Raw genomic sequence first — 15,460 nt, 5'->3', positions numbered from 1 at the left:
AGGCTAATTACAGCCCACCATAGGCGCGCGGGGGGGGGGGGGGTGTTAGAGGTAATTGCTCAGCAATAAGTTAGTTTGATGATAGAGTTTGTTATAGTGGCGTCTGATTTAGGTGCTTTGTAGCAAGGCGAACGGGTCCCGTTTGGAGTGGTAGCGTCTGGTATTACGTAACGTTCCCTTTTCAAACATGTCCGTCTATAGGGCAAGTAAAGTAGAGTTCACTTGTTTCTGTGACCTCGGCATATGAAGGGATAGTGTGGTCAGCACTATGCCCAGCCGCCATTACTTTCCCTGACGTGAGTTTGGTACTCATCAGAGCTGGGTGGACTCAGGGACGGTCTACTGACTTGAACCCGAATTCGAACTCGAGACTTACGGGTTAGCAATCCAGCTCTCTACCGCTAGACCATTCCGTCTGGTGTCTGGTATTACTTAGGGGATACTTCATTAAAGGATGGCGTGGCCTAGCGGTAGAGCGCTAGACTGCTGGTCTGGAGTTCGAATCCGGGTCCAAGTCAGTAGAACGTCACTGAGTCCAGCCAGCTCTGATGGGTACCTAACTCACGTTAGGGAAAGTAAAGGCGGCTGGGCATTGTGCTGGCCACACTATCCGTTTTATTCCGAGGTCACTGATTGGGGGAGGGGCGACATTGAAAAAAGCACAGTGGCTTGTTAGGAGAACGGGTTGGAATGGGGGGGGGGTGCACTGAAAGAAATTGATTCTGTATTTAATCTACACCCCCCCCCCCTGAGCCTTTTTGTTCAACGCCCACGCCCATGGTCTACAATGGTACAATGTAAATTTCTGTACTGTGACAACACTGAGTTAGCCAACACACGATCAACACAAACATAAACATAAAACTACAGTAAACTCCGTCATCATTGCTTTGTCTCTCAAGACACATCACATCAAAGCATAACATCACACACACATGTATCCGTCATCTGCCGACCGGATTTAAATAACAAGCCAGCAAACAAAACACAGCACACTGATGCTTATATGACTCACCACTTTATAAACTACACGCGTGAAACTTGCCCTGGCATGTTCAACTCAACTCAACTACACATACAAGCTGTAGCATTAACACTACCCTGGTCGCATCATGACAAATGTACACACATATGCATCAAATTATGGTATATTTACCTCTTAAACTTCACTATAATTACTTTGAACTACACTTAATCTTAACTACACGTGACACTCACAACACGAAATCCTCGTCACCTAATCTTCAACACATAATCCTCACTCCACTTAATCCTCACTGCTTAAATATCATTACACTTAATCCTCACTACACTTAATTCTCTACTCTTGAATGTCAGCACACTAAATCCTTACTACACTTAATCCTCTACACTTAAATATCATTACACTTAATCCTCACAACACTTAATCCTCACAACACTTAATCCTCACAACACTTAATCCTCACTACACTTAGTTATCAGCACTTAATCCTCAGCACTTAATCCTCACTACACTGGACCCTCACAACACGTAATCCTCACTAGTTAATCTTCAGCACTTAATCCTCAGCACTTAATCCTCAGCATTTAATCCTCACTACACTTGACCCTCACTACACTTAATCCTCAGTAGTTAAACCTCGGCACTTAATTCTCAGCACTTAATCCTAAGCACTTAATCCTCACTACACATTGATCCTAACTACACTTGCCTTCACATTCCTAACGAAACCCGTGAAATATTGCGATCACATAATCGTGGTAAGAAAAAAAATCTTTTGGTTGTAAAAAAATAAAATAAAATCGATGAAGCATGCAGTTAACATTCAGCGAGGCTCAATATAAATATAAATCTAACATTCAGCTTCGCTCAATACATTTCTAACATTCCTGGTCAAGCCAACACAAACTATGTCGTCGGTCTGTGTATGCCTGTCTGTGTTTGTATGTGCAGATTTATGATAGTATTTCTATGTATGTGTCTGTCTAAGATCTGTATATGCACATCAGTGAATTGTTGATCGTGTCTGCAAGTGTCTATCTGTCGGCCGATGTTTGTCTGCGTGCCTGTATTTGCCTATTTTGTCTGTGCTTGTCTGTATTTGCCTATTTTGTCTGTGCTTGTCTGTATTTGCCTATTTTGTCTGTGTGCCTGTATTTGCCTATTTTGTCTGTGCTTGTCTGTATTTGCCTATTTTGTCTGTGCTTGTCTGTATTTGCCTATTTTGTCTGTGTGTCTGTATTTGCCTATTTTGTCTGTGCTTGTCTGTATTTGCCTATTTTGTCTGTGCTTGTCTGTATTTGCCTATTTTGTCTGTGTGCCTGTATTTGCCTATTTTGTCTGTGCTTGTCTGTATTTGCCTATTTTGTCTGTGTGCCTGTATTTGCCTATTTTGTCTGTGCTTGTCTGTATTTGCCTATTTTGTCTGTGTGTCTGTATTTGCCTATTTTGTCTGTGTGTCTATATTTGCCTATTTTGTCTGTGCTTGTCTGTATTTGCCTATTTTGTCTGTGTGCCTGTATTTGCCTATTTTGTCTGTGTGCCTGTATTTGCCTATTTTGTCTGTGCTTGTCTGTATTTGCCTATTTTGTCTGTGCTTGTCTGTATTTGCCTATTTTGTCTGTGCTTGTCTGTATTTGCCTATTTTGTCTGTGTGTCTATATTTGCCTATTTTGTCTGTGTGCCTGTATTTGCCTATTTTGTCTGTGCTTGTCTGTATTTGCCTATTTTGTCTGTGCTTGTCTGTATTTGCCTATTTTGTCTGTGTGCCTGTATTTGCCTATTTTGTCTGTGCTTGTCTGTATTTGCCTATTTTGTCTGTGTGCCTGTATTTGCCTATTTTGTCTGTGCTTGTCTGTATTTGCCTATTTTGTCTGTGTGCCTGTATTTGCCTATTTTGTCTGTGCTTGTCTGTATTTGCCTATTTTGTCTGTGTGTCTGTATTTGCCTATTTTGTCTGTGCTTGCCTTTCTCTGACGGTCCTAACAGACTAAACATTTGTCTGCTCCCGTCTCTATTGATTCTTTATAGTCCTGTTTTTGTACTAGACATCCACTCACAACCTCTCATCACCATGTCAACCCTACTGTATCAAAAAGTCAACCCTACTGTATCAAAAAGTCAACCCTACTGTATCCACTTGCCCCCTGTCTACTGTATCACTATGTCATCCCTACCGTATCACCATGTCAAACGTACTGTATCACCATGTCAACCTTACTGTATCACCATGTCAAACGTACTGTATCACCATGTCAGTCCTACTATATTACCGTCTAACTCACAATTTGTTAGGCCTAGAATCGTCTAATTCACCTCACACTCACCTCTGGGTTAACAAAGGACATGTATGGTTTCTGTGTATCTATCTTTGTATCTTTTAGTGTATCTATTTTACATAAAGCACACAGATGTGTTATTTGGTTGTATTGTTACATTGAGATAGTACCGGGCATGTATTTTCAATATATAACTATATATAACTATATGTATATATATATATAACTATATGTATATATATAACTATATATATATATATATATATATATATATATATATATATATATATATATATATATATATATATATATATAAATAAATAAATAAATAAATATATATATATATATATATATATATATATATATATATATATATATATATATATATATATGTGTGTGTGTGTGTGTGTGTGTGTGTGCGTCAACAACTTAATTACAGTCATGTGACCTTTTCTGCCTCCCCCAACTCACGCCCAGGGCTAAGTCTCCCCTCGCGAGAAACGACCCCCCCTCCCCATCCCTTTACACACATACTTGCGACCCGCGAGGCATCAAACGACCCAAGCATGAATACTTGCGACGACCGAAGCAGAAATACTTGAGCACTGTTGCCGATCCGTGAGGACCGGGGTATCGATCCACGCGGTATCGTGTCGCCGTGCACGTGCGTGTTGAGTATTGATGTGCTCACCCGGGCCGTGCGTCGTTCACTGTCTACCGGTGCCACAGACCAGTGTCACAGTGGATTCATCCACGTCTAGCTCACGGATACGTGGATAACATCGACCCAGTTGTTTTTATTCTGTGGATATTTTTTTCTTAATATTCGTACTGTGTTTACAATAAGGATGTAGATTTTTAAATATGTAAATCTAAAGGTGAGTAGTAGATCTATATTAGTTTAATTAACAATTTTAATTTTTTAAAATTTTGATTTTACGACATTAGGATTTTTACACTTCGATACAGCTAAAACTTAATTAAGTAATTTCATTCAGAAGCCTCAGGACACGGTGTGGAGTCAGGCCGAAAATAATTTCCGTGAAATCCAATTTTAGATATGTGTCAATCTATTTTTAGAACAGACATCGTTCTATTTTAGATAATTATATATTGTAGATCATTCAATTGGGGTTATTTTATGTCCTTTTAAAAAAAGCATGCTTTGTAAAAATGGGATTTAATTATAATAAATTTACAACTGTTTGATGTTGATAAAGTGAAAATTATTTGATGAAAGGATTTTTAATGAAACAAATAACAGATTTTTAAAAAGTGTATTAATATTTGATACAGCCAGACAGTGTTTACTTTAAAAAAAAAAAAATTTCGAAATCAGCGTTTTTTTTTTTTTTTTTTTTTACCTGTTTGTTATAGAAGTGTGGGACAGAGAGGTCTTAAAATGTTTTCCTTCTGGTTTGATGGTGTTCAGTGTTATGAGATCAACACTTGAAACAAATAATTAAAATCTGTAGTGTAGTAGAAAAATGAGTAAAGAAATAAATAACAAAATATAAAGAGTTTTCGGTAATCTGTCTTGTAAGACACTCATGAAATAAGGCAAAAAAAATATATAAAGACTTTTTTCTTGTAGTCTGTTTTGTTAGGCACTAAACTAACCTGTTTTATAGACACCAATCTAACCTGTCTTGTAGTGTCTAATCTAACCTGTCTAGTAGACAACTAATTTAAATTTAACCTGTTTAGTTAGACACTAAAATGACCCGTTTTATTAGACACTAAAATGACCCGTTTTGTTAGCAGTAGTCAGCATTGTCAGACTATTTGATATCATATGCATATTTGGCTAGACATCATATGTTTTTCTGTCTGTCGTATGTATGGTTGGTCATCATACGACCATCACATATTTTGTTGACCATCATAGGTCATAAAGTCTATTAGATATATAGATAATCATCATGTCACATGGTCCATCACATATGTTGTTGGTCGACATTTTTATGTCTCTTACGTGTATGTTTGGTCATCATATGTCATATTGCCCATCACATATGTTGTTGGTTATCAAAGGTCATGAGGTCTAGCACATATAAAGATAACCGTCATATGTCACATATGTTGTTGGTCAATATTGTTATGTCTGTCACCTGTATGGTTAGTCATCATATGTCATATGTTCCATCACATATTTATTGGTCAACATACATCAGGTCATAAAGTCAATCACATATTTTTTTTTAGATTTCATAAATCATATGGTCGATCACATCTATACTAGTCTTCATATGCCGTATGGTCCATTATTTTTCATTTAATGTCGTATATGTAGCATGACAAATTTAATTGTTCATTAAATATCATATGGGGCATGACACATTTTATTGTTCATTAAATATCATATGGCCATGACAAATTGTATTGTTCACTGAATGTCATATAAGCCATGACAAGTTGTATGGTTCATTAAATGTCATATGGGCCATCACCACTTTTATTTTTCATTGAATATCATATGGCATCACACATTTTATCTTTCCTTAAATGTCATAATATATTAAATCATAGTCTATCACATATTAGGCAGACCATATATATACGTCTTGAATACATCTTCTTACAAAGTAAGATCAATACAGTTTTATACATTGGGAGCCTTTATTCCCTAATTAACATTCCAATTATAATTTTATTAATTGAGAAATACACGGTGCCTTGACTTCTATTTCATTAAAAAAATCGTTAATTAACATTCTGCTTTAATTAATTGAGCCGCCCGTCTCCGCCTTCATTCGCCTGCGGGGTTTGTGATAACGAGTAAAAAAATTGTTTGAATAGCTAATACAAACATATTGTTAAGATAGGGAGGTGGTAGCATTATGAGTAGAGTGAACTACACACATTCGCTACTGACACATTATCATCAGATTTAACAGCGGCTGGGTTGTTCTTTATATTGCTTCGTCAACCACAGGAATGGGTAACCCTAACCCCAGGGCCAATTGAAAATTGAGTTACTGCTACCGAGCGGTAGAGTGCTAGGCAGCTATCCCGAAAGTCTCGAGTTTGGATACGGTTCGAGTCTGTAGGATGTCGCTGAGTCAACCCAGCTTTGATTGGTACCCGAACCTTTTTAACAACTTTTTTAATACATGTTTTTAAAGTTAATAATTTTACACCACACATTTAAAAAAAAAAATGGCAAAAAACTTTATCTCATTACTATTTCAGTATAAAATAAAAATCTCTTCTAATTCCTTTTACTCATACTTAAAAATAAAAAAAAATAAATAAAAAAATCCCGACTCAAATCTTTTATTAATGCCAGCGAAAACGTAATTTCTACATTAGCACGAGACCATAAAAAATTGTTTACGTCGAAAAAAAAAAATCGGATAACTCCACACCTCGTTATGGTTTGTGACGTGTTGCGTATTATCGATCTCTAGCTCTGTCTTCGCTTCATTGACTCGACAAGATTCCAGATCTTTCGCTTGCCATCGGGTTCCTTGTGGCTTCGTCCTTTCCCACAGGCGAGAGCTCTGTTCTATTTATAGAAATGACTTTTTTTTCTTCATCCTAAGCGTATTTCGATTTTTTTTTTGTCCTGTTGATATAAACAACAGAAAAGTTGTGACAAAGTGTAAATAAAGTATTGTGCCTCACCCGCACACACACACACATACACACACATCCATTCTCTCTCACACACTATCTCACACACATACATCCAAAGTCACACGCACATTCAAAACAACACGCATACACACATACAAACTCTTCCGCACACTCACATATATACACAAAGTCACACACTTATTCACACACACACTCACATACAAACTCATACTCACATACAAACTGACACTCACATAAACTCACAGGGACACACACACACACATTCACACACACTCACACGCACACACAAACTCACACATACATAAACAAACTCACCCTCACACACTCACCCCCCACCACCACACACACCATAGGATTGTAGTTGTAAGCCGAGGTACCCGCAGTCTTGTGAAACGGTTGACATGGGAGGTAATCGATGAGTTATCCTTGACGACAGGACAAATCTACCTTAGGGTCTAGAACAGAGGGGAAAATCTTCCATGTTGATGTGTCTTGTGTGGGGAATAATGTGTGTGTTATATAGGCGCTAGTGTGTTATATGAGGGTGAGTGTGTTGTTTTGGTGTGTGTTATAAAGGTCTAAGTGTGTTATATAGGAGAGCGTGAGTTATATGGGAATTAGTGTTGTGTGTTTGTGTGTGTTATATAGATGTGAGGGTGTTAAATGGGAATTTATGTTGTGTGTTGGTGTGTGTTATATAGGTGTGTATTATATAGGAGAGCGTGTGTTCTATGGGAATTAGTGTTGTGTGTTGGTGTGTGTTATATAGCCATGAGGGTGTTGTGTTGGTGTGTGTATGTTATATTGGCGTGTGTGTGTTCTATGCGAGTCAGTGTGTTATGTCGATGTATGTTATAACATAGAAATGAGTGTGTGTTATACTTAAGCGACTGTGTTCTGTTAGAGCGAATGTGCTATATTATAGACAAACGTCTGTGATATATAGGAGCGAGTGTAAAGGAGTAAGGTTTCCTTTCGGAGTCAGTACGCTATGAGGGTCGGTTATGGATGTTTATGCGTTACAAAAAAAAAAAAAAAGAACTGTCTAAAATAAATAAAATACATTTATGTAGTAACATAATTTTTTTCCCCATAAAACCATGTGTGTATATTTAAACATGCTCAAACATTTTGAAAAAGCTAATTTGGATTAAAAAGTGTTTACATCAACGTTTTCATGCGATTTAAATTGTAAACATTCGCCTAGTAAAAAAAAAACACAATTTTATCAGACTGATTCGCCAAAACGTAGATAACCTAAAACTAGATTTAAAACTGCCTTCTCTTATACGCAATATCTAAGCATGCGCGTTTCGCCGAAAACGTACATCAACATCCATCTTGATCCCTTTCAAGATGTCCAGTTCATGTCTGGCACGTGTTTACAATTTGACACGTGGACATTGTTTTGGTCGGACGACATTTTGTCGGACATTGTCCGTGGCTGACACTCGCTTGACGGATTGCTTTTTCCAATCGATTCGACGTCTGCCAATATTTCAGGGGATTCGCGATGGCGCCCCCCCCCCCCCCCCCCCCGCACAATGATTGGGAAGAACTTGGTTAATAAGGTATGAGGAGACGGCGAGAGGGGGAGGGGGAAAGGTGTAGAGGGGGTGGGGAAGATGGAGGGGAGGTCTTTGTTTGCAGGTGTCAGTCATTCGTGAAGAGAGTTGCCGGAAATTGTTTACTGACAAAGATGGCGTTGTGGACAGCAGCTGTTCTATACAGCTGTGCCACTCTAATGCTGTTTTACACATTAGTGCTGTCCTATACAGCGAAGCTGTCCTACACATTTGTGCTGTCCTTTGTTACAATGATGTCCTGTATATCGATGCTGTCCAACACAGCTTTGCTGTACTCTTACACACCAAAGCTGTCTTCGATATCGATGCTGTCCTCCCACACACCCACGCTGTCTTACGCCCCAATGCTGTCCTACGAAACCATACTGTCTTACACACCCATACTGTCCTACCCCCCCCCAATGCTGTCCTACGCCCCAATGCTGTCCTACGCCCCAATGCTGTCCTACGTCCCAATACTTTCCTACGCACCAATGCTGTCTTACACACTTATTCTATCCAACTCAACGATGTTGTCTACCACACAGCTAACCCCGATTTTCTGAAATCATAATTTCAAATACCGCGACACTTGCTCTCCTTGAGACTATTGAGCTGAAAATCAATACCCAGCATTTTGTTTGACCGGGGATGCAAAAAACACGGCCAAGCATCTGTCATGCAACACGTATATCAACACCCCGTCTGTCATATTTCAACACCCCGTCTGTCATTAGGCCATCATCAAATCGTTGGCTCCCAAATGGCCCATATTTTCACACTTATCCCCTTCGTACCAAAATACCCCTCCCCCCAGCGACCCAAGCTTTGGATTTATTCTTTAGGCTTTTCTTTCTTTGTCTCTGTTAGATCTAACCCCCATATCCCCCCCCCCCCCCGTATACATGAGAGACGTCTGACCTTTGTTTATAGGCGACTCGTCTTCACGTCGATGGGTTCCGACATTATGGCTAAATGGGAACCATATAAAGACTTGGTAGGGTCGGAGGTCAAGGGTTTTTAAATAGTTGATTATATGTGTATGGTTGTTTTTATAGACGGAATGTGGGATAGTTGTCGTGGTACAACAAGCATGGTACAACTATGTAGTGCTGTTACTGTTACAGTTATATGTTATAGCTATATGGTAAAGTTATGTGGTGTAGCTATATGTTATAGCTATATAGTACAGCTGTGTGGTACAACTATGTTGTATAGCTGTATGTTGTAGCTATATAGTAAAGCTATGTGGTGTAGCTATATTTTATAGCTAATTTGAACAGATATGAGGTAAAGTAACATTGTGCAGCTATAAGGTATATCTATATGGCAAAGCCATATGTATAGCCATATATAGCTATGTATAGCAGCCCTATAGCCATATGCTAAAGCTATAAAGTAAATCTGTATAGGAGGCTAAACTTTTGATATTATAACTGTTGTTTAGGTAAGTGGTAAAGCTATATAGTATAGATTTGTGTCCTGTTATATGGTACAACTATATTGTACCATTTAGGCTAAATGGCTAAATGGTATAACATGTATTGTATATATGGTACAACCTATACCGCCATGGCTAAATGATAGGCTATAACATGTATGGAACAGCTATGTCGAATAAAAAACAAAATACACCAGTGTTTTATTATAGCCTTGTTGCGTTGGTCGCGTATTTAAATTATTGAGCGTTCAACTACAATTATGATGTGTTTGAATTAATGTTCCGTGTGTTGTCGGCTGCAAGTTTTAAGTAGGTCAGACGCGTGAGCAGGTATTTTACCTGTCTAGCACGTCTCTCCCATTTGAAACTGTCGACTGCATTTGTTACGCTAATCAGGAATGGGATAAGTTATGTTAATTTATGTTAATGGGCTTACTATCTGTAGCTTTAAGATAAGCAATTGGGCTAACAATTATTGAGTTAAAACAATTTCATTTCAGCTTAAATTTTAAATTGTTGCTATCACACTGTTTGCATATCTCAGTCTAGATCAACCATAATAACAATCTAATAACTACATTCACAGCGACAATCACTATCTTAAGTGTTTTAGGTACACGCATCAATATAATTTATTTTTATTATTATATAATCTTAAGAGAAATGGCATTAAATTGCTATTGATCCTCTACTAATAAATTAGACAACAACAAAAATATAATTTTTATTACCCACCAATTGAGATAGCAAACAGGACCCTAGCCTCAAGATAACAACCACAGGACCCGCCTCTCAACAGGACAATAGTTAGGACCTTATCCACAGGAACCTAGCATATGGGTCCGAGAAAGGACCATAGTTTCAGGTTCATGATTCTAAAGGGGATCATAGCCACAGTACTAGAGACAGGACTCTAGTCCAGGGTCACAGATAGAACACATCTCAGGTCCTTAGACATGACAGAATGAGGACCCTAGACAGGACCCTAGTCACAGGACCCCAAACAGGACCCTAGCCTCAAGACCCTAGGCACAAGACCCTAGTCCCAGTACCTTAGACTCAGGACCCTAGACTCTCGGCTTATAATCCTACTCAGGACCTTAGACAGGACCCTAGACCTAGGACGACCCAGGACCCTAGACAGGATCCTAGACCCAGGACCCTAATCCTAGAACTATAGGCAGGACCTTAGACCCTACCCTAACCCCTAAGGATACCAGACAGGAATTTAGTCCCAGAGAATATATAAAACGACCAGCCAGAAATATAGACCGATCAATCTTATCCTCCTTGCATGGCTGGCACTAACTGCTCACCCCTGATCATCAATGAAATATCGATTTCGTGTCAGGTCAGTTAGCGCACGTGCGGTAATGGTAAGGGGAGGGTGTGAGGGTGGCGGGGGTGAGAGGGGTGGATAATACAACCTCACGTGCAATTATGCCAGCCATTATCCGGGACTGACAAGAGAAATTTTAATCTCTTCAAACCACGTGACCGAGCGAACCAATGGCCACGCACTCTAATCAGGCGGGGTAACTCGCCTCGGACGCTAAAGGGAAACAATCAGTGTTGTTTGTTTTGAATGATTTTATTCTCAGTTACGGCGACGTTTATTTAGTTTTATCTGCCCACCTCAGAGAAACGTTCGAATGCCTAGCAGTCAGCGTGGTTGGGTTGCTAGCTGCTTTACACAAGGTTATCTGCCTGTAGCAAGCAGTGAAGTAGTTTCTCTTACAGGTGTCAGGGACAGAGGCGTAGCAAGGGGAGGTGGGGGTACATATGCCCCCGGGCGCCGACCCTAGGGGCCCCAAAATGGGTTGGAAATAAAATATTAAAAGCTCATTTTAGCTGCAGTTTTGAATTATAAATATAAAAAAGTATATAAGAGGGGGGGGGGGGGGAGCCAAATTGAAAGTTTATCCCCGGGCGCCGGGAGGAGTCGCTACGCCTCTGGTCAGGGGCAAATATCGATGTTGCCTTCTACAAAAATTATTTTTACAAACAAAATAAAACCAATCTGGGATGGACGCCCCACTCCCTTGCTAAGCCAAGTAACCATTACAGTGTTTCTTCCAGACTTCTTTCTCCAGGGGGGGGGGGGGGAACTAAAATTTTTCCGGGGGGGGGGGGGAGACACTGTTCAAAGTATATTTTTTCTCTATAGATTTCATTTCGCTCGGGGAGCGGTACACTTTCTTCGAGATGCCAGGAAGAAACTCTGGACCATTACACTATCCATTCAAATCATCATCATCTTTTACCTTTCCTGCCAAAGACACATGGGGCAGATGACATAGAGTTCATCTGTTTCAGAGACCTTGGCATATGAAGGGATAGTGTGATCAGCACTATGCTCAGCTGCCTTTAGTTACCTTAATAAGAGTCAGGTACCCATCAGAGCTGGGTTGACTCAGGGACGTTTTAATGACTTGAACCAGTTTTCGAACTCGAGACTTACGGGTTAGCAGTCTAGCTCGAATCATCAATAAAATAAATTTATATTTTTTAAAAACATCCCACAGTATTATCATATTAGGGGAGGATGGAAAATCGCATTTGAAAAAAAATATCTCTTTTAGGAAGATTATGATTCTATTTATAGCACAAAGACCGACATTGAAATACAAAGCAAGCAATAAAACACCCGTATGTAAATATTTCATTGGATTGTATTGATCACGTGTAGCTCCCATTGAGTCCGACTGTTGCATCTAGGACTGGCTAATCAATACGTGCAGACGGTTGCTCTCATTAGCAAATTAAGAACATAATTAAGTACGGTGGTTAATGCGAATGCAGTGCGGGTACACATGTTTATTAGTAAACGAGATAAAAACGAAGCTAAACATATTTTAAGACAAAATTTCCTTCCATCGCCATTTTATTTTGTTTTATAGCGGAACTGACAAGCTCTTGCGTGACTAACTAGGAGGACGAATAATTTATTACTCAGGGGATCAGGGGAGATCAACGCGGGAACACTAGGGCTGTGAAATGTTTTATTGATTACGTTTCTTTGATTGCTGGGAGGCTTTAATGACAATCGCGAAAGGAAGGACACTGGCTCCCGCTTGCATATGACATCCGGGCACGACGGATAGAAAAATAAGCGCCTTGCAGGGGAGATAACAGAGGCCCTTTAAATTGTGTGATCAGGGGTATTATTTGAACAAATCGATATCGATTTTTTTATGCCGGTTATGGCAGGTTATACTGATTGGGGTCAGGGCAGGATTGAGGTTAGAGTTAGGGATAGGATTAGGAGAAGGATTGAGGTTAGGATTAGGGATAGGATTAGGAGAAGGATTAGTGTGATTCAAGAATAGGGTTGGGGTAAAGTTTGTTGTATAGCATAGCCAAACTATTCCTTAATTTGACGAGGTCACAGAAATAGGTGAACTATGTACGTGTATTTTTAAGGGTAACGATGTTAGTTCACTAGAATACTGCGTCCACGTTTGATAGTAAGTAAATAAAGATGAAGTAGAGTTCGTATGTTTCATGAAGGGATTGTATGGTCAGCATCATGCCTAGCCAGCTGTAATTTCCATAACGTGAGTTAGGTACCCATTAGAGCTGGGTAAACTCAGGGACGTTCTAGTCTCTAGTCTGTACCGAGATCCGAACTCGAGACCTTCGGGCTTGCAATCAATCGCTCTATCATTCTCCCGTTTTTATAGTAGTATCTGAAAACCTGGCGTGGAAGAATTTTTTTTATATTAGTCGTTAAAGAATCTTGAATCTTTATAATTATATAGCTATAAGAACGAGGTTTACCCTACAATTTATGCCCTATATAACGCCCACTACTTTAGGCGATTACGCCCAGACCTGTGAATAAACATGTCTGTTTGGTTTGTTAAACAGCTAAATGATTTACACTTCTTTACGACTCAATCTTATGCTGCTTTTATATATAAAGGCACAATTTTGTTACGTCTTGAAGGTAGGGGTATTCACCTGTCTGATTAACACTAACCTATGCAATGTCTTATCGTAACCACTTGTATGTGTGGGAGTTTGTGTATCTTCGTGTGTGTGTGTGTGAGGGGGTTGTGGTTATTGCCGAGTTCTTATGAACCTCTAATATATCTTTTCATTTAAGGAGAATATTTGCATACATACTGATATGTTTTATCTATTTATTTCTATATTTAAAAAAAAATACAATTTCTTATTTTAATTAATAAATAATAAATAGTCTTTTCATTATTTTTAAAAATTAAATTAGCAATAGTTTGTTATTTTATCATTCAACGCCATTGTTTGTATTTTAATTGTAACCAGTGCATAGAAATTAAAACATGAATCAACTACTTGATGCGCGAGAACTCTCCACAGTCATTTTATCGATTATTTCCCTTTGACCGCAATGTCTCACCCGATCCGGATGACTCAGAGAGCATCGCAATGGCGTGTTGGCAGGTGATTCATTCCAGTCTTTCATTCAGTTTTTTTTTCTCTCATCCGATCCTTATCTCTACCACTCACTCTGTTTCTCATCGTGTCATTAAATTTTTTTTTTTTTGGAATTATCTCTTCTGTCATCTAGTAGCTTGTTATCACCGTGTGTCTGAAACCAGTAGTCTCCCTTATTGCGAAAGTATGTAGGACAATTCGTAGTTAAGTGTAAATAGTTTACAGACCTGTTGTGTATGCGCTGTTCAGCGGTTAAATGGTGAGATGGTTTTGTTCATGTCTACTCCAGCTACCCTTCTCCGTACGTAGACTCATATCAATGTTAGACATCTTCATTTTTCCTCCTCATAACTCCAATGTCAAGATATATATATATATATATATATATATATATATATATATATATATATATATATATATATATATATATATATATATATATATATATATATATATATATATATTATATATATATATATATATATATATATATATATATATATATATATATATATATATATATATATATATATATATATATATATATATATATATATATATAGATGTATATAATATCATATTATATATGCGTGTGTGTGTGTGTGTGTGTGTGTTAGTGTGTAAAAAATCACTCCTTTATAATTCACCAATGTGTTTTGTATGTAGTTTGTAATGTATCGATCATATTGTTCGTGGTTATATAAGATGATTGTAAATGATAGCTGTCGACGATCGATATTTTGAGACGATTATCGATGCATAGCGAAGTTTTTTGTAGGCTAGATTTACGAGTAGATGTGTGTGTGTGTGTGTGTGTATGGATCTGTCTGTCGTGTGTGTGTGATGTGTGTATGTGTGTGTATGGATGTGTGTGTCGTGTGTGTGTATATTTGTGTGTGTCGTGTGTGTGTAGATGTATGTGTCGTGTGTGTGTGCCGTGTGTGTGTGTGTGTGGATAGTCGGATCTGTAAAGAGACTCCAAGCTCTCTGTGTGGGTAATAACTTTGAACTAACTATACCGTATAACTCTGCTCGACCACTCCCACTACTCTGAGACCGGCCCATTAGGTTGTCTGGTCAAGTAAAAACCACATCACCATCTTGCCCTCGCCCACACTACCCCCCCCCCCCCCCCACTAATTATTGCCCCATCCCCCACTAATTATTGCCC

The 15,460-nt window shown here is 38.7% G+C and overlaps 2 protein-coding genes across 5 annotated transcripts in view; one reads left to right on the top strand and one right to left on the bottom strand.

Annotated features, from left to right (window-relative positions):
- Positions 1 to 15,460, bottom strand: part of LOC131943458 (nuclear cap-binding protein subunit 2) — a 204,318-nt gene that overhangs the window by 37,367 nt on the left and 151,491 nt on the right. The gene's annotated exons all lie outside the window — the stretch shown is intronic.
- LOC131943456 (uncharacterized) overlaps positions 1 to 15,460 on the top strand; it is a 134,977-nt gene that overhangs the window by 15,218 nt on the left and 104,299 nt on the right. The window contains exon 1 of one of the 3 annotated variants that reach the window (XM_059303603.1): positions 3,881 to 4,139. The exons of the other annotated variants lie outside the window; for them this stretch is intronic. The gene's annotated coding sequence lies outside the window, so the exon portion shown is untranslated. Of the gene's footprint in view, positions 1 to 3,880; positions 4,140 to 15,460 lie in introns of those variants that run through there. 3 annotated transcript variants of the gene reach the window in all.

The sequence above is a fragment of the Physella acuta genome, unplaced genomic scaffold, assembly GCF_028476545.2.
Source record: "Physella acuta isolate Inbredline_101_S28 unplaced genomic scaffold, ASM2847654v3 ptg000456l, whole genome shotgun sequence".
Lineage (NCBI taxonomy): Eukaryota > Metazoa > Mollusca > Gastropoda > Physidae > Physella > Physella acuta.
The sequence above is the reverse complement of the archived record's forward strand: the minus strand, read 5'-3'. Positions and strand labels throughout refer to the sequence as shown.